The 23,452-nt window shown below is 47.1% G+C and overlaps 2 protein-coding genes across 3 annotated transcripts in view; both read left to right on the top strand.

Annotated features, from left to right (window-relative positions):
• The first annotated feature begins 952 nt into the window (after positions 1–952).
• LOC122388174 (tubulin-folding cofactor B-like) overlaps positions 953–23,452 on the top strand; it is a 121,857-nt gene continuing 99,357 nt past the window's right edge. The window contains exon 1 of one of the 2 annotated variants that reach the window (XM_043379024.1): positions 953–1,104. The gene's annotated coding sequence lies outside the window, so the exon portion shown is untranslated. Of the gene's footprint in view, positions 1,105–1,868; positions 1,978–23,452 lie in introns of those variants that run through there. The other variant, XM_043379026.1, reaches the window with a different exon arrangement.
• LOC122388173 (WASH complex subunit 4-like) overlaps positions 1,134–23,452 on the top strand; it is a 32,470-nt gene continuing 10,151 nt past the window's right edge. The window contains exon 1 of the mRNA XM_043379021.1: positions 1,134–1,223. The gene's annotated coding sequence lies outside the window, so the exon portion shown is untranslated. The remainder of the gene's footprint in view (positions 1,224–23,452) is intronic.

The raw sequence follows: 23,452 nt of genomic DNA, 5'->3' as shown, positions 1-23,452 counted from the left end.
TCGACCAACTTCGTGACCTGGGGGTGCTGACCTGACCTTGACCTGAGGTCAACACCCTAAGTTGACCTGACCCGAACAAAAAGTATATCATTCGATGCGCCTGAGCTAGCTGAACACGATGATGCCAAAATCGCGGCTCTACGGCCATTTTTGGCGAAGTTATTTACCAAAAACCGAACCCTTGCCTTAGATCACTTGATCTAACCTCAGAGGTCACCGGTTGACCTGGGACCTTTACAGCGGGTTCCTACCAGTCACTCTGCATTATACTTTGCCGCATACGACCACTTTACCGCTTAATTCTAGTTAAATTAGCGGCGCATTAGCGAGGTGGGTTCAATCAACCCCCTCGGCCGGGGCAAATGTAGGTCCGGCGAGTGAATTTAAGGAATTCTGAAGATACGATCGTGTTCCCCACTCAATTCTGCGTAAGATGCCGGGTTCCGTATCTACGTAACTTGAACGTAACGGATGCGGCGGCCGCAAAGGTAAATCGAGGTCCCGAATTCCCTATTCCTCAACACAGGCGGCGGCCGGTTCTTGGTCTGCGCAATATGGCCGCCACCGTTAGACACCACGGCCAATAGGATTGAAGCGGCAGTGCTCCCCTGGTCGTTTTGGAGGCTACGTACTTTGGATGTTGCGTCTTTAGATGTTGCGTTTTTTGATGATACGTTTTTGGACGTTGCGGTTTTGGATATTTCGGTTTTGGACTTTGTGAATGCCCCCTATAAACCCGATTTTGGACGTATTTTGGACGTTGCGTACTCTGGACGCTGCGGTTTTGGATGTTGCGTTTTTTGGGTGCTGCGGTCTTGGACGCTTTGATACGGACCCACGTCAGCATCGTCAGCATTCCGTCACCGCACACAGCGATCGCTGATGGCCTTGGATCGCTGTGGCCGGTCGGGACTGGCCACAGCGGACCGTCCACCGCACGCAGCCGTGACGTCAGAGCCGCCTACCCATCCCCTACCCCCACGCCTGCTGGACGTACCGCACACACCGCACGCAGCAGTGTGCGGTGCCCGTGAACACCCCTGTTACTGGGTTACGGATTGGGATACGACCGATACCGGAGAGAGAATCTTGGGTCGCATAACGGTAAGTGCTTCCATTATTCCTCCCATTTTTTGTTCAGTGTTCAGGATGCTGCCTGCAATCATACCTGGTGACTCATAAATTGTGTTGAAAAATTGAATAAAAAATGTGTTGGGCACAAGGTAAATATTTACTAAAGGTCTGCAATCCTTAAAAAATAAAGATTCTTACATTATTTCATGTCCTTTATTCAGATATGGTACTTGCATGTCTCACAAATGTAAAACAAAAAATACTTTACCATTATGCCCCCTGCTAGGTATTGCTATATCAGTTGGGGAAACTACGATGAGCCAAACAAAAATTGGATCAGCCAATCAACGGCTGGAGGGGGCGGGGACAGGGTGATGACCATATGTGGTCATAAAATCAGACAACTTCATCTTTTCCATGCATCCTAGCATTCCAATGAAAAAATAAGGCATAAGAATGTATTTTAACCACACAAGGCCTACACTCACTCGGTACACAATTAACTGGCGGCTCTAAATTGCAGAGTTACAATACAAGGTCAAACAATGATTGGCAAATATGGCAGATTGAAACAGACGTGCCAAAAAATTTAAGCAGCACCATGGTTTTAAAATGTCATTATTTTTATTATGTTGTTTATGGTTTTTCTAAGTTAAATATATTTTTTTTTTTTTTTTGTAATAAAATTAAATTTTTTAACAATTTTCCTTCAAAATACCAATTCATTTATTGAATGGCCAGCTGAATGTGATGCCCAGAACCTGCAGAAAAGCAGTTTACCTATCGCCATTTTCGAGTGAATTTGCTGAATTTGATCCAATTGTGTTGATTCCTAGTGGAAAATGGAAGCTTCTTCCCTGCGATAAGTGGACATGATACCTACCGCAAGTACTGGCACATTAGGTAGGCTGTTTTTCACCCTTAGTAGAGAGGGCTGCATTTGTGTCCATATATGGTCATCAAAAGTCTATTGACCAATCCATTTTTGGATCGTCGCCTCTTAGTTTCCCCAACTGATATCAGTCGGGGGAGGTTTGGACAATCATCATTTTTAGCACATGCCATTTATGGCAACCGTGTGCCAAAAATGATAACGCTATCAGCTATTTTTGGCAACGATGAAGCCGGTTTCACTCCTCAGGGAGGAAATCACGATTTTGGAAATACAAGCACTGAATACCTACTGATTATGGAAAAGAAGTGCTGCCACCTGGTGCAAGAAGAATAAACCAGCTTTAATATTGCTGTTGTTTGTATGGTAGTCCAATGTTGCCGTATACCCTTTTTTGTGGCCTGAAGTTGGAACTTCAATTTGCAGCCTCCGAAAATGATCAATAGGTATTGATCAAAAACATAATTTTGATGAAAAAAGAATATGCTTAGTTGAAAAATTTTGATGAAAAAAGAATATGCTTAGTTGAAAGAGGAGGATATTTCAACCAGATACGGTGGTTTACTTCTTGAAATTATTTTTGTTCATGACGACTGCCATGTACCTAATGACGCAGGGTTTCGGAGTCTCGGAGTCGCCCGGAGTCGTGGCAAGCAGCCAGGAGTCGGAGTCGTTACCCGGTCCAGCTGCCTCGACTCCGACTCCGGTCTAACATCCGTGCTTCACTTTTCAGTTGTTTTTAACCAGTGGCCAGGGGTGGATTTTTTTTTTATTGGGGTTGCATAGCCCCCCAAGTGGTTCCGAGGGGCGCAATGGTCCGTAAGTGGGCGCCACCAGGGGCGGTCGTAAACTTGGCGTTGGGGGTGGGCAAATTGGCAAAGGGGCCCATGTAGACCCTCGCGGGGGTGGTGGGGTGGTGTGTTAGCTTAACCCGCGCCCCGCTGGGGGGGGGGGCAGAATCTGCCCCCCCCTCCCGTTTTTCGCCAATAACTTCTAAACGCGTTACGCCAGCGACGTCAAACTTTCGGTACCTTATCATACATCAATTTGACACGTTCCCTGAAAATTTGAGCGAAATCCGTCGGAAAATTTTTGAGAAATTGACGTTTTAGTGACGTCATGTTCGCCATTTTCGCCTCAAAAACGGCAAAATTTCAAACGCCGCTAACATCTTCATTTTTAAAGGAATCAAGACGTAACAAAAAAGGTTATGCGTGATTCCACTTTGTCTATCAAATGGCTATCTCGGTTTTTTGAAAATTTTGGATTTTGGCCCAAATTTTTTCAAAAAACTGACTTTTTTGGGAAAATTATAAAATCAAAAATTTTGACTGTATCGAAAAAACCGGAATATATGTCAGAGAAGTGGTCTATGTGCACCTACATACCAATTTTGAGAAGAATCGGTTCAAAAATGTGGGAGTTATTCAAAATTTTATGACGTCACGGCACACAAAAATTTTGAAAAATGATTTTTTGGAAGTTCTAGACCTCGTACGGAAACAAAAATAGCACCATTCGATTCGCCGTGAAAAACTGCATCAGATAGACACCTTTTTAGGCCTTAAAAACCAACTTCAAAATTTGACCTCACTTGACCTGACCTTGACCTGACCTCGACCTGAAATTCATCCAGAGGTGGTCCATATCACTTATTGAGTGTGCCTATTGAATTCTATGAGTAAAATGACCCATAAAACATGTGTCGCACATGCCCTTTACTACCTATATTTTGTTTTTGGTGACCTGACCTGACCTGATCTGACCTTGACCTTGACCTTTGAATGACATTGTATGCAACGAATATTGTCTTGGTAGTCTAAGAACACGTTTTGGGCAATCAGTCTCAGTCCATTCTTCGGCAACTACGGTGCAAGGCCGATACTGTAGAAACTTGCATTTTGTACCCTTGACCTGACCTTGACCTGACCTCTGACCTACTTTAGCAAAAAAAATTGGGCTCTTAAGATCCGCCTTGTTGAGAGCTTTCGATTGCCGTTTTCCCCGTCTTTCTATGACCATCGGTTCGGAAGTTAGACAGGGGGGGGGCAGAATCTGCCCCCCCCCCCCCAGCAGGGCGCGTATGGCTGAATAGCCCAGCGGGGCGCGGGTTAACCCGCGTACGGCCCTCCAAATATTTAGTGGTTAGTTGCCAACATCACAATAAGCGATCTGCATTGATGAATACGTCTAATGGCTGTTTTGCCGAAGTGTGTGCACGAACCCTCTTCTCATTTCTATTGAGTCATTTTAAAGGAGTGTCTCTGTCATTCAAAGTTATTACACCAAAAACACATAGGCTAACCCACCACTCTTGCTGGAGGGCCGTACGGCGGGGGGCGAATATCCGTCCCCCCTGAGGTTTTACGTTCAAAAGTACAGGAAAACTTCTGGAAGCAGTATGAGACCCTTATATAAGCCCGGCTTAAGATCATTTAAGGCCAGTATTGACCCTCATAAGCCGGGCGAGACCTCGCACAGTATGGGTCTTTGAACTCCAATGTGGGTCTTACGAGACCTGCCTAAGCCATCGGAGGCCAGTGTGGGGTCATCAAAGGCCAGTTCGGAACCTCTGAGATGGTATGAGCCCTTGGAGGCCAGCGTTGGGCCTTGAGAGGTCAATGTGTGACCCCTTGACTGGTATGGACCCTAAGAGACATGTGTGGTGCCAATGAGACTAAAAATAGACAAAACTAACGACATGAGGCTCTCAGAGACTAGCAGCGGCCATTAAAATCTGCATGGGCCAAAAACATCGACAGGAGCCCTCCGAAACCGGCAAAGACTAAGACGATAGCATGAGGCGCCCAGGATGGGCAAGTTCTGGCTCTCAAAGCCTAAATGAAACTATCAGAGATCAGTGTGGGATCCTTGGCACCAGACACCGGCCCTCAGAAACCGATGTGACCCCGATATGGTATAGAATTTAACCCTCGCCCATGTAGGGGGGGGTGCAACCCCCCCTGAGGTTTTTCTTAGCTACACGCCGAACCGTTTCAGATAGCCTGCTCAAATTTTTAGTACCCTATGGGGCATCCTTTGCGCAACTTTTGGTATTTTTTTTGTCAAGGTCATGTCAGCTCACGGAGTTATGACGTCATAAAGGGAACAACCTCCGGCCAGATTTACGCTAAATTGGAGATTGCTTCACATTGGTATAAATGCCGACTGACCTGACACACTGATGGATTGTTTTAGAATCATAACTGGTTGATTTGACATTGGCACAATGTCCGTTGACATTTTGAAGGTTACTAAAGGTCAAGGTAAGGTCAGTGACCTCGGTTGACCTGTAATGACTTTTTGCACTTTTATGCCTTTTCGGGGTATTTTGATGCCCTGAATTCGAATTTGCTATCCATTTCAGGCATCGTCGGTTGTTTCTTGTAGTTCATTTTGGGTCAGGGTCAGGTCAGTGACGTCACACGCCTGACGTGACCCAATGCACAAATGACCTTGCAGACTTCCGATGCTCCCAACGCATCATTTTTAGAGTTATGACATCGAAATACTTACCAAACGATAGAGAATTGATCAAGGATCACGATAGTGAAGGTTTCAAGTCGATATCTCTTACCGTTTTGCCGCAATCGGCGCGGAAATCTGAAAAAGTTAGATTTTTCCGAAAATTTGACCTTTGACCGGTCATAAGTAGGTCAAATGTTGACCTTAGGATCAAAAAATATACCACCAATCGCGAGATCTCGTTGAGAGCAATCCGTTGGTCTTTTCCGCTAAGCTCTACGACGCTCCGTTTTCAAACGCCAAGGGGGGGGGGTCGCACCAACCCCCCCTGCATGGGCGAAGGTGGCAAAACACCGTTTACGGGCGAGGGTTAAGGCCCGCTGCGACGAGATAACGGCCCTCATATTCCGAAATTCCGACACGGGAGCCAGCAGAGACTGACAGGGAACCTTGGAGGACGGCATGAAACGCCAAAAGTTCTTCCTTGGACCCCAGAGACTAAAGATGGGACTCTCAGTCTGGTGTTGGGCACTCTAGGGCCTGTTTTGGGCCACGGGGGTCCGGTTCCGTCCATCAGATGCCGGGTATGGGCTATGGCCCTCAAAAGCCGGTTTGGGACCCTGAGCGGCCAGTACTGGCCCTCCAAGGCATCAGAGACCAGCCCAATATTGGCCCTTACAGGCCAGTGTGGAGCTCTCGGAGGTCAATGTGGGCCCTCAGAGCCCAGTGCGAGGCACCCAAAGTTCAATCTTGAGCCCCCAGCGACCGAAGTGGATTCTTAAGAGGCGAGTGTGGGTCCCTCAGAGGAGCCCGGTTCGGGGCCCTCATAGGCCAGTATTGGACCTCAAAGGCCAGTATGGAGCCCCAAGCCCAGAGGCCGATGTGGGTCCTCAGGGACCAGACTAACCTGGCACCCAATATACCATAATAGGGCCATCAGTGGCCGGTGTAGAGACCCCATAGACCGGCTGGGGCCCATTGAGGCCAGTTTTGGGCCCTCAGTCAGAGTCCAGTGTGAGGCCTGTTATAAGCGCTCCCGCTTGAATTGCGTCTCGAACAAGACTGGTCCCCATTCAAACCGCGCCCGCTGACACCAGCCGTCGGCCCATGTGCCGGCGAGTAAGTCATTGCAGAGGCGGCTCCAGGGTGGCAATCGAGGAGCACACTACCACAGGGCCCCTAAAGACCGTCATGGGTCCTCAGAGGCCGGCATAGAGCCTTCAGAAGCCAGTACGAGGCCCTCAGAGGTACCCAAGGGTCAGTCTTGGGCGTCAGCGACAGAAATGGGGTTATCAGCGGCCGATGTGGAACATTTAGAGGTCAGTTTGAGGCCCTCAGAGGTCGATGCGGGCTCTTAGTGGCCGGCTCCTGAAGGTCAGTCCTGGACCCCAGAGACAGAAATGAAGCCATCAAGAGATCAGTGTGGGGCCCTCAAAGGCCTGTTGGGGGACTCCTGATGCCGCTTTAGGGGCCCTCAAGGGCCAGTGGAGGGCCCTGAGAGGTCGATGTGGGCCCTCACCGGTCAAGGTGGGCCCTTGAAGGCCACTGAAGCGCCCTCAGAAGTCACAATACTCAAAGACCGGTATGGGAGCTGTTAACCCTCTAGTGCCCCCGGTATCATATCTGTAAGTCAATTTGCAGAAAATTCGCCTGCTAATCATAGAGGTGAAAATTGTTGAAAACCCTGCTGTATCAGAAGTGGTACGTCTTGGCAACCACCTGGTGGCAAAATTTTTAAGTAATGATTTATCAGTTTCCCACCAGGTGATTTTGAAGAGGGTCAGTTTGTCCTTTGCCGAAAATCAATTTGAGATGCAAGTGCAAATTTAAGCATTTTGAAAACAAAAAAATTAGTTATTTGGAAAGAAACTTGGTATACTGTGAGACAAATGTTCAACATATATCATAGTATGTTGCAAAACATCGCAACTTTTTCAGGGTCAAAGATATGGACCCCTATTTTGGGGGATACTAGATATGATACAGTGGGTATAGCACTCCAATATTTTCTATGAAATTTTCGCCGCTGCAACATACGGTGTGCCAATACCATAGTTTTCTCAGGTGATAGATAAGCATTGCAATGGCCTGTGAGTCATTGCAAATGACGATGGTACAAGATGCATAAATTTGTGAAGTTCGCACCTCTTGCGCCAGATAACTCTATTTCGCTCCAGACTTAAAATGTCATAACGATATTGGTACGCTTATGCCGCCTCTCATCCTTGTCAATCTTCCAACATCTAGCTTTCTATGAGTGGCCTTACATGCCTCATACATCTCGACTTTTCTAACGCTCATAGGAATATGATTTTGCAACTGTTTGACGATGACAATAGTGAACTTTTTGATCTGCAGGGCACTAGCAGACCATATCTTCTAAAACCACGTTAGGAATGACATGCTATCGATGACAAGCTTGTTGATTTCAAGGAACGATCATCCGTGCGAGCATTTATACTCGTGAAACCAAAAATTGAGACTTGATGTTAGGGACAGGAGGATTCAGCGGTCTCTTGCACAATTTCGATATTCCAACAGGGGTTGTGGACGGGCTTATTTATGTCTTGTGGGTCTATGTGTTAGCTGGGCATGGCTGAAGACTTGCATTAGCAGCCAGCCAGCATTTTTCATTCATATTGGAGAACGACTCACAATTTGTTTGCGATTCAAATCTCCTCCGTTCATCCCAGTAGTAAGAGATTGAATGTGGAGTGGAAAACTATATCGTCATCTTCAGAGGAAGCTGGCTAAACGGGCTCGCCATGAAGACAGACTCCGGACCGGAGGCCGTGGTTCCTTTGATTTCCTATCTAAGAAGTAGGCAACCATGCACTGCTGCCAGGTTCCAGCAGGTGCCTGACACCTGGCAAGCATTTTCACTGCCAGGCATGTCATTTGTTGTCATATATTGACATATACCGCCAACTGTGGTAGCTGAGTGCCACTGAACAAAAAGGATTTATAGGTACTAAAACATGGATACTACTTTTGTACTGACCACAAGAATAAAAGTTAAAGTGCGGCATTGCGTAATGCGTATGCTCACCTCCATATGAGGTCAATGAATATTGTGCAAGTTCCTGCCGATCGGTGCACAGTTACCTGTACCTTTGTTGTCTGACACGTACAACGGTTATTGCACTGGTCAGTGCGCGGCTGTTATACTGGCGCCGATGACATCAGGACCGCACGACCAGTCAAAGTACTAACTGACGATTCACAGGCTGAGAGTTTCAGTCACCCGAGATTGTCCGGCTATCATGAAGATAAACCAACATCGTCTTTGGCATTGATTCCGGTCCGTCGGCAGGCTGTCCAGCATTTTGCATCAGAACTGCTTCACTTCAACCCCTTACCGCGAGCCAGCTGTAATGTCTTCATTTCTATATCAAGTATGCATAACGCATCTACGTTTGAGAAGCACGGCCCACATGTCTGAATTATGAAAAAATTGCACAAGTGCAACGCGCTGTATCGTGGAAATTGAAGGAATAGAAGGCACTCGTAAATAGATGCCTATGATTAGCGTTGTTCCCTAAGCACCGACTGAAAGGACATTTTGATACACTAGAAGGATGCCGATGAAATATTAAGAAAATGTTCTGATAAAAAGTGCACAGTAAAGGATGTCTTGTTGGCATTTTACACATTTTCACTGCCACTTTTATCACTGCAATTTTTAATAATATATATTTTCTCATCTATGTCTTCACTTCCTTCTGTGTGGTCTGATACCACTAAAAATTACCAAGTGGAATGCCCAATGTATCATATTTGATACAAAATTTATTTCCGAAATTTGAACTGCGAAAAAATATTTGACTCCAGATTTCGAACAAGGGACCCAAAATGAATCATATGTCACAAGGTGCTAATTTTAGGGACCGTAGAACTATGTGTGGGCATTAGAGGGTTAATAGCTGGCGTTGGTTTCTTGAGCCTCGTGACAATCGAGTAAGGGCCAGGGCCCCTACGCCCATCGGGGCTCATCGGTTGTTCGGGGGGGGGGGGCAAAGTATATCATGGCCCCTGATTTTTTTACCTTGGGGGGCCATGGCCGTCATGCCCCCCTGCGACCGCCACTGGGCACCCCCCCCAAAAAAAACACATACACACGCACACACGCATATAATATGATAATTTTGTTACTTGGCTAGGTAAAGCAATGTCTCAATTATCGGACCAGTCACAAATTACATGTCAGCTGGGCGGCACGTTTACTCGTGGGGCGGCAGCCGCATTTACATTTAACCCGCGCACCGACGGGGGGGGGGGGTTATCCGCCCCCCTGAGGTTTTTCGTGAATAGCGGGATAACCGCGGCGCGTACCGCCGCAAAATTTGGTATGACTACTCTCTCATCAATTTTACACATGGTGTGCAAGTTTGAACCTCCTAACTTTTAAGGTCAGGTCACCAGGTCACTTTGAATGACCCAACCTCAAGTCACTTTTTTGCAACTTTGTCACCGTGTCAGAGCTACAGTAGATAACGGAGTCCTTTGAAAGTCGGAGGATGTTATAAGGTCATTGGAAGCTACAATTTGTATATCTCGGAATTCTGATATCGATAACCTAAGGTCAGGTCAATTTCTCCACCTCCCCATTATAAGTCAATGGGGGAAAAATCAACTCCCTGTTTTTTCCCACTAAAACGCGTCGGAACGGCCCCATATACCACACATGACTTCATATATGATCAACCTTCACTACCTTGAGGCCTGTTTTGCTGTTTGCCAGTTGTAAGGTCATGTGACGTCATCAAAGGTCACCAACGTTTTTTTTTTTTGCCAATAACTCCTTACAGGAACAAGATACAGCCGCGCGGATGGTCTCATTGTGTTCAGCTCGTCAAGGCGCATCGAATGATATACATGATGACCTCGAGGTCACGTGACCTAATGTCAACCTTTGACCTTGACCTTTCGAGGTCAACATATATATGGTTCGATGCGGATTGACGAGAGGATCACGATGGTGCCCTTAGTTTGTTCCTAGCTTGACCAATTCGAAAGTTATTCGAGAAAAACTCCATATCTAGCGCCGCCATTTTGACTTTTTTGACTTCTGTGACGTCATCTTTGACCTGACCTGAAAATGACCTTAGTAAAAATTATAGACCTTGTCCGTGCGTACCCTATGCTGTTTACCGCTTGTCGCTATCTTGCTTCGTTCTCGAGATCTCAGGGGGGGGGGCGGTCATCCCCCCCTCCTCCCGTCGGTTCTAAGCTCGCGCAGACCCCCGTCGGTGCGCGGGGGTCTGACCCCCGAGCCTGCAGCATACTGTACCTACACTTAAGGGGGCGGCGCGTGTACTTGTGGGGGCGGCAACTACACATAAGGGGGCGGTACTTAGTACTTACACTCTAGAGGCGGAACCTTTATTTGATTTGAGGGGGCGACATCCACACTTAACCAGCGCCGGGCTGGGGGGTAAATTCTACCCACCCTCGCGAATTTGTGCAATAACTCAAAAACGGCGGCGCACAGCGCCGCCAAACTTTCAGTACCTTTTCTTACATCAATTTGACACGTTACCTGAAAATTTGAGCGAAATCCGTCGGAATTTTTTTTTGAGAAATTGGCGTTTTAGTGACGTCATGTTCGCCATTTTCGCCTCAAAAACGGCAAAATTTCAAACGCCGCTACCATCTTCATTTTTAAAGGAATCAAGACGTATCAAAAAGGTTATACGTAATTTTACTTTGTCTATCAAATGGCTATCTCGGTTTTTTGAAAATTTTGGATTTTGGCCAATTTTTTTTCTTCAATAAACTGACTTTTTTTGGAAAATAATTATAAAATCCAAAATTTTGAGTGTATCGAAAAAAACTGGAATATATGTCAGAGATGTGGTCTATGTGCACATACATTCCAATTTTTAGAAGAATCGGTTCAAAAATGTGGGAGTTATTAAAAATTTCACGACGTCACGACACACAACAATTTTGAAAAATGATTTTTTTGGAAGTTCTAGACCTTGTGCGGAAACAAAAATGGCACCATTCGATTCACCGTGAAAAACTGCATCAGATAGACACCTTTTTAGGCCTTAACAACCAACTTCAAAATTTGACCTCACTTGACCTGACCTTGACCTGACCTCGACCTGAAATTCATCCAGATGTGGTCCATATCACCTATTGAGTGTGCCTATTTAATTTTATGAATAAAATGACCCATAAAACGTGTCGCACATGCCCTTTTCAATATTTTGTTTTTGGTGACCTGACCTGACTTGACCTGAACTTGACCTTAACCTCTGAATGATATTGTATGCATCGAATATTGTCTTGGTAGCCTAAGAACACGTTTTAGGCAATCAGTCTCAGTCCATTCTTCGGCAACTACGGTGCAAGGCCGATACTGTAGAAACTTGCAATTTGTACCCTTGACCTGACCTTGACCTTGACCTCAAGGCTCAAACTTTAAATTAAGTACATGTTTTTAGTTGTTCGTTCGTGATGAGATCTTTCGATTGGCGTTTGAATTTTCCAAATCGGACCATTAGTTCGGGAGATAACAAGGGGGGGGGGGTAAAATTTACCCACCCCCAGCCCCGCGCGTTCGGCTAGAGACCCCAGCCCCGCGCGGGTTAGGGAGGAGGCACCTATACTTAAAAGGCGGCACCTACATTTTAAGGGGCGGCCACTACATTTGCGGGGGCGTCAAATACACCTGAGGGGGCAGCACCTACATTCGAGGGGGCGGTATCTACATTCGAGGGGGCGGCACCTACATTCAAGGGGGCGGCACTTGCCTTTTAGGGAGCGGCATTTACACTTGAGGTGGCAGCACTTACACTTTAGGGGGCGGCACCTACATTTTACGGGCGGCACCCACACTTGAGGGGACGGCACATACATGTTATAGGCGGCACCCACACATGAGGTGGCGCACCTATCTACATTTGGGGGAAAGGCACCTACACGATGGAGGGCAATACCCACATTTAAGGGGTGGCACCTACCTAAAGGGGCGGCACCTACATTTAAGGGGGCGGCACCTACATTTGAGGGGGTAGCACCTACATTTGAGGAGGCGGCACCTACACTTAAGAGTTGAGAGGTGACATTTACTACATTATGGGTGGAGCTCTTTTGAAAGATGGTGCGAACTGTCAATGGGCGGCATAGAGCTTTGGGATGGTACTTACATGGTTATGAGGGCGGCTAACTTTGAGTCGCCCGCTGGTTTATTTCAATTTTGAAGTTAGGGTTGCACAAATTGATGTTGGGGTTGCACAATTCAAAGTTGGGCTGTACGTGCAACCCCAACTTGATATAAAAATCCACCCCTGCCAGTGGCCCCACGGCAAATTTCGCTTCCGGTGATCACATATAGGTAAGTTATTTTTTTCACACATCTTGTTTTTGTTCTGAAAAGCTAACATTGCATCTTACAAATTTCAAGTTATGTCATCATTTAGTAGGCAAGTATTTTGTATTCGCGTTATAACTTCTACTATCCAGTGTCAAAGACTTAATAACAATTCTGTATATTTACTTTCTTCTTTTATCGCCCCAAAAAGTGCCTAATATAATGGCCTGGCTACACTATGCGTTTTCTGCGTGCGTTTTTTTTGCGATTTTGCGTGATTTGTGGAATATCGTTCTAGAAAGAAACGACATTTCGTTTTTGTTACATGTTTTTCATGTAAACTTCTATTTAACAAACGTTTTATTAACTTTTATATAAATATTAAAGAAGTTGAATTAATAATAACCTTTTTTCTAGAACGATATTACGCAAAACACGCAAACTCGCAAAAAACGCACGCAGAAAACGCATAGTGTAGCCAGGCCTTAACACAAACACAGACCGACATGATGGCGATGCCCGTGGTCATGATACGGCCACACTCGTGCTTCTCGGTGGGTTTTCAAGCTGGCCGCCGGCCGCTGGTCTCTAAGGATTCAGCTGCGTCCACGCGGGAGAAATGGTGACCGCATGGACGAAACCGGAGCGATCTCCCGGTGCGCGAATAGGATGTCCGGAAAGTTCTGGCGCCTCTTTTGGACGTCGTCTAACGCGCGCTGTGATTATTGGACTTTCAAGCAATCACCGCAGATATGACCCCCCCTCGTTCACCGCTCAGCTAGGGGTCTCGTAAATATGACCTTGAAACCGGTTTCAGTGGGCGAGTTTTATTCACGATCGATGGCAACACAAGTCAAATTCCTAAAACCAGACGTTTCGGCCACAGGGTGCCTTCGTCAGTGGACACTAGTGATTAAATTAAAAACACAGTATCAAAAACAATCGTTATAAATCGTTCGAAGTCCGTAGTTAACGGTTTTTACCGATTGTTTTTGATACTATGTGTTTTTAATTTAAAGGGACTATCCCACCTTTAACATGGGGTTTGAGTTGAGATAGCCAAGTTTGCGGCGAGGTTCAGAAACCACTATCTATCTAGGTTGCAACCCCCGCGGCCTCTTGGTGTTGAAGAAATTCGTTCCCTTCATTTGAAAATGGGCCTTGTACAAGGCCCTATCTTCAACATGGAGCGACCGTTAGTGTGATGTCACCTCGTTTAGTCATTCTGATTTAAATGGGTTTGTTCGTTGAAAAATCGCTTAAAACTTGGTCTGAACTTTGTTGTGGTGCCTACAGAGTAAAAAGAATCAGCTTTATGACAGTAATGTGGCCTGGGGAAGGAGGTAATTTTGGGCTGTGACGTCACATATTTGAAAGTTTGTGTTTGGAATATGGGAAGCCTAAGATGTTTAATGAAAAATAAATGCCAGAACCGTGTTCCTGGTCATCCAATCTATAAAGTCGGGCACAATTTAACTGGTTTTAACAACATTTTAGAAGGTGGGATAGTCCCTTTAATCACTAGTGTCCACTGACGAAGGCACCCTGTGGCCGAAACGTCTGGTTTTAGGAATTTGACTTGTGTTGCCATAGATCGTGAATAAAACTCAATCATGTCTGATTATTTACAAACGTATATGGGCGAATATGCGCCTTGTCGCTGAGAGCCCGCGCGGGGGCCCGCTGCGGCTTGAACAAGGCGCGAGTTGCAGCGCGATGCGGCGTTTTCCGGCGAACGGTTGAGCAGGCAAAGGTGCATTCCGGATCGGATATTTCTTAGAAAACATTCTCAATCAGTTACGTCCACGGTATGCCAAAGCTGCTGAGACTGAAGCAGCATTTCAGCGGCAATCGAAGAAAATCTTGGGTCTGATGAACACAAATGTGCCATCATCTTCGTCAAGGTCAAATAAATGACTGACGTCTGACAGGCTGGTCCACGAGAGGTCCTGGATACGACAATCAAGGCGACTTGCCCTAAAGGACGGTCGTCAAGTTAGATGTAAGTGAATCCTAATCTATATCTAAGATTCGGAATCAGGCGAGCCCCTACGATTTGTACCAAACTTGGTCAGTGGATAGTACGTAACGTCCTGATTACGATGCACCCAAAATCTAAGCTCGGCCCGCCATATTTACGAAGTTACGGATGTTTCAATTTCAAGGTCATTCGGGAGAGCCCCTACGATTTCCGTCAAAATTGGTGTACGGACACTCTAGATGCTCTGCATTACGAATATCACAAAATTTAAGCTCGGCCCGCCATATTTACGAAGTTACGGATGTTTGAATTTCAAGGTCATTTAGGCGAGCCCCTGCGATTTCCGTCAAAATTGGTATACAGACATATTACATCCTCCTCATTACAAATATCATAAAAGGTAAGTTCGGCCCGCCATATTTTTCCAGTTACGGAGCCACAAAGTTACGGAATTTCAAGGTCATTTGGAGAGCCCCTCCGATTTTCGTCAAAATTTGTATGCGAACACATTACATGCTCCTCATTACGAATATCATAAAAATTAAGCTCGGCCCGCACTATTTCAAAAGTTACAGATGTTTGAATTTCAGTGAGTTTCAAACCTCAGTAACTTTTGAAATAGTGCGGGCCGAGCTTAGCTTTTACGATATTCGTAATGAGGAGCATTGAATGTGTCCGCATACAAATTTTGACGAAAATCGGAGGGGCTCCCCAAATGACCTTGAAATTCCGTAACTTTGTGACACCGTAACTTAAAAAATATGGCGGGCCGAGCTTAACCTTTATGATATTTGTAATGAAGAAGGTGTAATATGTCTGTATACCAATTTTGACGGAAATCGCAGGGGCTCGCCCAAATGACCTTGAAATTCAAACCTCCGTAACTTCGTAAATATGGCGGACCGAGCTTAAATTTTGTGATATTCGTAATGCAGAGCATCTAGAGTGTCCGTACACTAATTTTGACGGAAATCGTAGGGGCTCTCCCGAATGACCTTGAAATTCAAACATCCGTAACTTCGTAAATATGGCGGGCCGAGCTTAGATTTTGGGTGCATCGTAATCAGGACGTTACGTACTATCCACTGACCAAGTTTGGTCCAAATCGTAGGGGCTCGCCTGATTCCGAATCTTAGATTATAGATTAGGATTCACTTACATCTAACTTGACGACCGTCCCTAAAGGCTGAAACAGACTCTTCCGCGTTCAGGAAATCGCATGCGAGAGCCTATTCAAATACATTATAATTCTTCCCGCATCAATCGCATCCGGGAGGTGCGTGCGATTGATGCGAGCGTGCTTACATGTATTTGATAGGCTCTCGCATGCGATTTCCTGACTGCGGAAAGAGTCTGTTTCAGGCATAAGGGTCATTTCGCACTTCAACAGCACGGAGCGCCCTCCAACAACGCCGCTGCCGTCCAAACCAAACTGACAGAGGAGCTTGGCGGACCAGATCACCGTGGTGAAATGAGATTAGGCCACCTTATTATCCCAGCCTAAACCCGCTCGACTAAGGCATGCTACGCGTTTTGCAGAATAAGCTCTAGTCCACCTCTCATCCCAACCTGGAGTCGCTGAAGACTCGCATCATGGCAGCATGGGAGGACAGGAAATGTCCTGCGTCGTCAAACCCCGCAGGCGTTTCCGCCCTTGCGTCGAGGCCGTCGTCGGCACAGACGGTGGTTATAATGAATGGGCACTTAGCAGAAGCACGTGGCTTGGTGTTCCTGGTCATTGTTTTGTTCTATTGTTGAGTATCTACGGACCAAAGGCATTTATTTTAAAAATGTTAAAAGCGCCAGGACTTTCCGGACACCCTGTAGGTAGACCTAACATGGCGCGTCATATCACGCGGAATTTTGGCAGCCAGTAGCCACCATTGCCCTTTGTGTCAGACCCGGAGTCGGAGTCGGAGTCGGTCAGGAGCCCGGAGTCGGAGTCGGAGTCGGAAGAGCACTGCCACGACTCCGAAACCCTGTAATGACGGATGATGCGCGGCCGTCAATTAACAAAAATAATTTCAAGAAGTAAACCACCGCATCTGGATAAAATGACCTCTTCTCTCAAGTTAACATGTTATTTTTTCATCAACATCATGTTTTCTATCAATATCGATCATTTTCGGATGCTTCAATTTTAAGTTCCAACTTCAGGGCCCTGTTTCAACGGTGATAGCAGCACGCTGCTATTAGACGTGTCAAATTGGGTTTCCATGGAAAATTAACAAACCATGACATCGTCAATCTGTGTGATGCAGGGTTGTGCTTGACTCATGAGTCGAGTCAGAAATTTGACTCAACTCTGACTCAGGTGAGTCAGATTTGAGTCGAGTCGGATTAAGTGTTGAGCCGTTGAGTTGAGTCAGAGTTGAGTCGGACAAAAATATTAAGGCGTGAGTTGAGTCAGAGTTGAGTCAGTAAAATAACTTTTGACATTGAGTTGAGTCAAACATTAAGGAACACGAGTCAGCTGACTCAACTTTCTAGAAACAATATTATATATAGGTATATATATATATACACTTTTCATTCCCTCCCCCCCCCCCCTGCTTAACACGCGCACCGACGGGGGTCTGCGCCAACTTAGTACCGACGAGGGGGCGGATGACCGCCCCCCCCTAAGATCTCGAGAACGAAGCAAGATAGCGACAAGCGGTAAACGGCATCGGATATGCACGGACAAGGTCTACAATTTTTACAAAGGTTATTTTCAGGTCAGGTCAAAGATGGCGTCACAGGGGTCAAAAAAGTCAAAATGGCGGCGCTAGATATGGAGAGAATTTTTCTCGAATAACTTTCGAATTAGTCAAGATAGGAACAAACTAAGGGCATCATCGTGTCGTGATCCTCTCGTCAATCCGCATCGAATGATATATATGTTGACCTCGAAAGGTCAAGGTCAAAGGTTGACCTCAGGTCACGTGACCTCGAGGTCATGCATATCATTCGATGCGTCTTGACGAGCTGAACACAATGATACCATCCGCATGGCTGTATCTTGTTCCTGTAGGGAGTTATTGGCAAAAACCCTTTGGTGACCTTTGATGACGTCACATGACCTTACAGCTGCCCAACAGCAAAACAGACCTCAAGGTAGTGAAGGTTGTATGGTATATGAAGTCATGTATGGTATATGGGGCCATTCCGACCGTTTTAGTGGTAAAAACAGGGAGTTGATTTTTCCCCCATTGACTTATAATGGAGAGGTCGAGAAATTGACCTCACCTTAGGTCACCGATATCAAAATTCCGAGATAAACAAATTGTAGCTACTAATGACCTAATAACATCCTGCGACTTTCGAAGGCCTTCGACATCTACTGTAGCTCTGGCACGGTGACAAAGTTGCAAAAAAGTGACTTGAGGCTGGGTCATTCAAAGTGACCTGGTGACCTGACCTTAAAAGTTAGGAGGTTCAAACTTGCACACCATGTATAAAATTGATGAGAAAATAGTCGTACTAAATTCCGCGGCGCATTCGCGAAAAACCTCAGGGGGCGGATATCCGCCCCCCCCGTCGGTGCGCGTGTTAACAACTTAGCCCTGGCCTGCTGCCGGATTTTTTTTTCACCCCCCCCCGCTCAACAACTTTTTTATCTGAGTCAATTTTGAGTCAACTCACTTGACTGAACAGAAAATTTGAGTCAAGTTTGAGTCGACTCATATGTTTATTGTGCCGCTTAACCCGGCACCGCCTGGGCTATTTCCGTACCCACATCAGCCTGGGGGGGGGGTCGGATCCGACCCCCCCCCCTGTTATCTCGAGAACCAATGGTCGTATCGAGCCCCGCGAGGCGGCGTTCGAAAGGTCTCTACGAGACCTTCCCAAAGCACTCTTAAGATTTTAAGATTGAGGTCAACTTTCGGGTCAAGGTCAGGTCAAAGGTCAAATTCAGGGGTTTTGCATGATTAGACTTACGGACAGCGGAATCGATAGCTGCTGCTCGAAACTCACCACAAATGACCTCAAAGACCTAGTGAAGGTACCATGTGCGTATAGGGGTCATACTAAGTACGGGTCAAGGTCAGGTCAGGTCACGAAAGGTCACGGTTTTCACTTTCTGCTACATGGGCGTGCGACACATGTTTTATGGCTTATTTTTGACGCCAAATCCGATGATAATGGTTATATGTGACCCCAAGTCACTGTGCTGGTGATAAGTGTGCATTGAAAGCATAAAAAATCGTTTATACCATACATAACTAAACGAGGGCTGAGAAAAAAAGGTCATTTTTTCAACTTTTTATTTTTGACATAAAAATGCACTTTTCTAGACGAGCTATGTCCCAGGAATCTAGTGGTGCCATTTGTTTTCACATGCGATGTTCAGAAGTGCCTCTAATTCGCGAAAATGCTTATGACGTCACCATGCCCTATGCATGTTGGAGCTATTTTTTACAATTTGGGGGTCAAAAATCAAGATAGAAAGTTGAAATTTGGGACAACTAATGTTCTAATAGAGCTCTATAACATATATTCCGGTTTTTTGGAGATTCTCAAAATTTTGGATTTTATTAGCTGTTTTCCAAAAAAATATAGTTTTTTGAATTTTTAGGGGTGAAAAACGCATTTTATGGAAAATCCGAGATAGCCATTTTAAAGAACTCGTTGAGCTGCGTCTTTTCATGTCCTTAATTTGCAATTTGCTTAAAACCTCGATTTTTGGCGATTTTTTAAACATTTACCATTTTTTGACTGAAAACGCCATGTAGTTACATCACTAAAATCGATATATCTCAGAAATTTTTTGAAATTTTTTTCTTAAAAATTGCACAGGAGACGTCAAATTGATGGGGGAGAAAGTATGCGAAGTTTCAAGTTGATAGCGCAAGCGGTTCATGAGTTATTCAAGAAAAACGGAGGGGGGGGGTCGGATCCGACCCCCCCAGGCGGTCGCGGGTTAAGTCATGAGTCGAGTCAAGGGAAAAAATCAGCTCCTTCTTTGAGTCAGAGTTGAGTCAGGACTTTCTGAAGTTAAATGATGAGTCGAGTCGGCAAATTTTTTTGAGTCGCGCACAACCCTGCAAAACAGCAACATTTTTTAGTTTGACCTGACCTGGAAGGTCAATGACTGACCTGAGAAGGTAAAACTGGGTATCATTGGATTCGTCTCTTCCCCAAGAATCTTTTTGGTCTTTAACGCCGAAGCTCCATCTCCAACAGGAACGAAATGGCGCGGGGGTGGCAACCCCCCACCCCACCCCCCATGTGCGTTATAGGATGGGAAAATGGCATGTGCGGGCGAGGATTAAATTTAACCATTTGTGCCCTTTTTTCATTCTATCATGCTCTTTTCGCCTTGTATTTCAATAGCCGCGCCCGCCGAGCGGTCCCGCGGCGGCGTCGGCCGGCGCCGGCCGGCTGTGCACCCTCGGTGACGTCATCCCGCCACTTGCACAGAAAAGCTGCGCACTGGGATGATTCTACCTGGTATGTAGGTACTGCCTTGGTTTGGTCAATCGTTGTCATTTTAAGCACGTGCTATTTTTGTCACACGTGCCAAAAATGGTAATCATTCTGATGTTTTTGACAACGATGAAGCCAGTGGCGCATTTAGGGGGGCATGGGGGCCATGCCCCCCTTTCCGCCCAGCCGCCCCGATGGCGCCCCAATTAGCGCCGACTAGGCTGATGCCGTTTTACAAAGGGAACATGAATTAAAGAGTGATGTGAAGGCAGGGATCGAACTCAATATCTCTTTGGGGGTGCCTGGACACCCGAATGTTCTCCAGGACATCCCCAACTGGGACCTGAGCCCCCAATTATGAAGGGCGCCCCTCCGGAAACCAGAATATTCCGAACCCCCAGGGTCGATGGCGCCTCTGAAGAGCCGCTGGCACCCAGCTGGACGGAACAGTCGCCCCTTTAAAGGTTGATGGCACCCCTCTAGAGCACCCGGCGCCCCTCTGAAGTTCACAGCTGCCCCAATCGGCCCCATTCAAGATCGATGGCGCCCCCTGAAACCACTGGCGCCCCTAAGGCACCCGCATTCTTCTCAAGATCGCAGTCGCCCTATCCGAGATCAATAGCGCCCTCAAGAGCCACTAGCGCCCCCCCCCCCCCCTTGAGGCTGAAGTTGTTCCGATTGAGACTAAAGTCGCCATTCAAGCCCAACGACGCCCCTCCAGAGCGTCCGGCGCGCTTCTGAAGATCACAGTCGTCCTCATCCGAGGTCGCTGGCGCCCCTCATCACTGGCGCCCATCTAAACGGAGATTACAGCTGCCTCATCTTAAGATCGGTGGCAACCCTCTGAAACCAATGGCACCCTTCTTAGAGTACCTGGCGCCCCTCTGAAAATCACATTCGCCCCATCCGAGACAACGCCCCTTGACACTACAGTCGCCCCACCCAAGCTCAAAACGCCCCTCCAGAGCGTGCGGCGCCCTGCTGAAGGCAACATTGGCCCCATCCATGCCCAATGGTGCATACAACACAGTCTAAAGATCACAGTCGCCCCATCAATCAGAGATCGCTGGCGCCCCTCAAGAGCCACTGGCGCCCACCTGAACCGGGACTTCAGTCGACCCATCCTAGATCAATGGCGACTCTATGAAACCACTGGCGCCCCTCTGAAAATCCCAGTCGGACCATCCGAGATCAATGGCGCCCCGTCCCATTCAAGATCGATAGCGCCCCCCCCCCTCTCCTGAAACCACTGACGCTAAGTAATTATTTGACAATGGGGCTTTCTCATCGACACCAAGGGCCTTTTTCAAGATGCAGCAGCCAGGCGGCGCCGAGCTGGGCTAGGATGTGCCAAGTGTTTCTTATAAGGCAGCCTCGTTAGTGCCACCCCTCGTTGCGATACCGCCCCTCAATTTGCGACGCCGCCCCTTCACCGTACAATGCCACTCTTCAATGCAAGTGGTACCCCTCAGGCGCAGTGCCGCCCATTATTGCGATGCTGCCCCCGCCTAGCAGTGCGGTACCGCCCCCAGCGTATGCGTTTTTTAATTGAACCTGCTGGGGGTGTTTGAACACCCACTTCTAACTCAGCTTGTGTAGATTAACCGGCTCGAGCGCGGGCGCGCGACAGACTCGTGCACGCAGCACTGGGGCAAAGTGACTGTGTTCTGCGTCTTGTTTACCACTTATGAGCGAAATAAAGTTGCTAGCATAAAAAACTCAGCTTGTGGGCCACGTCGAGACACGCAGTAGGCGGCGTTCGAAAGAGCGTCAAAAACTATTATAAAACTACTTAGGTCATTGTTAAGGTTAGGTCGAACTGGTCGAAGGTCAGGTCACTAGAGACAACCAGAAATCAAATTTCCCCGATTTTGGCATTTTTCGACAAAGCGGCGCATAAGTCAGGATTCAGAAAGAGATTGAGCTACAGCGCCGCAGCAAAGCGCAATCGATACCTCTTTTCATGCTCTTTCTTATTAATTATCTCAGATTTGACCTAAGGTAGGTAAACGTTTTAGCCGTAAAATATACGTATTTGCGGTGGACGTATATCTGTAATACCTTTTGGTTCAGACCTGCACGAGATTAGTTTAACCGGCAACGTGTTCCATTTTTCGAGACTAGTCAAATGACTAGAATTTGACATTAAATTTGACCTAAGGTGAAGGTCATCACCTAGCCGGGAAAGGTCATACTAAAACAGCAACATTTTTTAGTTTGACCTGACCTGGAAGGTCAATGACTGACCTGAGAAGGTAAAACTGGGTATCATTGGATTCGTCTCTTCCCCAAGAATCTTTTTGGTCTTTAACGCCGAAGCTCCATCTCCAACAGGAACGAAATGGCGCGGGGGTGGCAACCCCCCACCCCACCCCCCATGTGCGTTATAGGATGGGAAAATGGCATGTGCGGGCGAGGATTAAATTTAACCATTTGTGCCCTTTTTTCATTCTATCATGCTCTTTTCGCCTTGTATTTCAATAGCCGCGCCCGCCGAGCGGTCCCGCGGCGGCGTCGGCCGGCGCCGGCCGGCTGTGCACCCTCGGTGACGTCATCCCGCCACTTGCGCAGAAAAGCTGCGCACTGGGATGATTCTACCTGGTATGTAGGTACTGCCTTGGTTTGGTCAATCGTTGTCATTTTAAGCACGTGCTATTTTTGTCACACGTGCCAAAAATGGTAATCATTCTGATGTTTTTGACAACGATGAAGCCAGTGGCGTATTTAGGGGGGCATGGGGGCCATGCCCCCCTTTCCGCCCAGCCGCCCCGATGGCGCCCCAATTAGCGCCGACTAGGCTGATGCCGTTTTACAGAGGGAACATGAATTAAAGAGTGATGTGAAGGCAGGGATCGAACTCAATATCTCTTTGGGGGTGCCTGGACACCCGAATGTTCTCCAGGACACCCCCAACTGGGACCTGAGCCCCCAATTATGAAGGGCGCCCCTCCGGAAACCAGAATATTCCGAACCCCCAGGGTCGATGGCGCCTCTGAAGAGCCGCTGGCACTCAGCTGGACGGAACAGTCGCCCCTTTAAAGGTTGATGGCACCCCTCTAGAGCACCCGGCGCCCCTCTGAAGTTCACAACTGCCCCAATCGGCCCCATTCAAGATCGATGGCGCCCCCTGAAACCACTGGCGCCCCTCTAAGGCACCCGCATTCTTCTCAAGATCGCAGTCGCCCTATCCGAGATCAATAGCGCCCTCAAGAGCCACTAGCGCCCCCCCTTGAGGCTGAAGTTGTTCCGATTGAGACTAAAGTCGCCATTCAAGCCCAACGACGCCCCTCCAGAGCGTCCGGCGCGCTTC

The sequence above is a fragment of the Amphibalanus amphitrite genome, unplaced genomic scaffold, assembly GCF_019059575.1.
Source record: "Amphibalanus amphitrite isolate SeventyFive unplaced genomic scaffold, NRLGWU_Aamphi_draft 000312F_arrow, whole genome shotgun sequence".
Taxonomy (NCBI): domain Eukaryota; kingdom Metazoa; phylum Arthropoda; class Thecostraca; order Balanomorpha; family Balanidae; genus Amphibalanus; species Amphibalanus amphitrite.
Note: the sequence above shows the minus strand (reverse complement) of the source record. Positions and strands in the feature narration are given on the sequence as shown.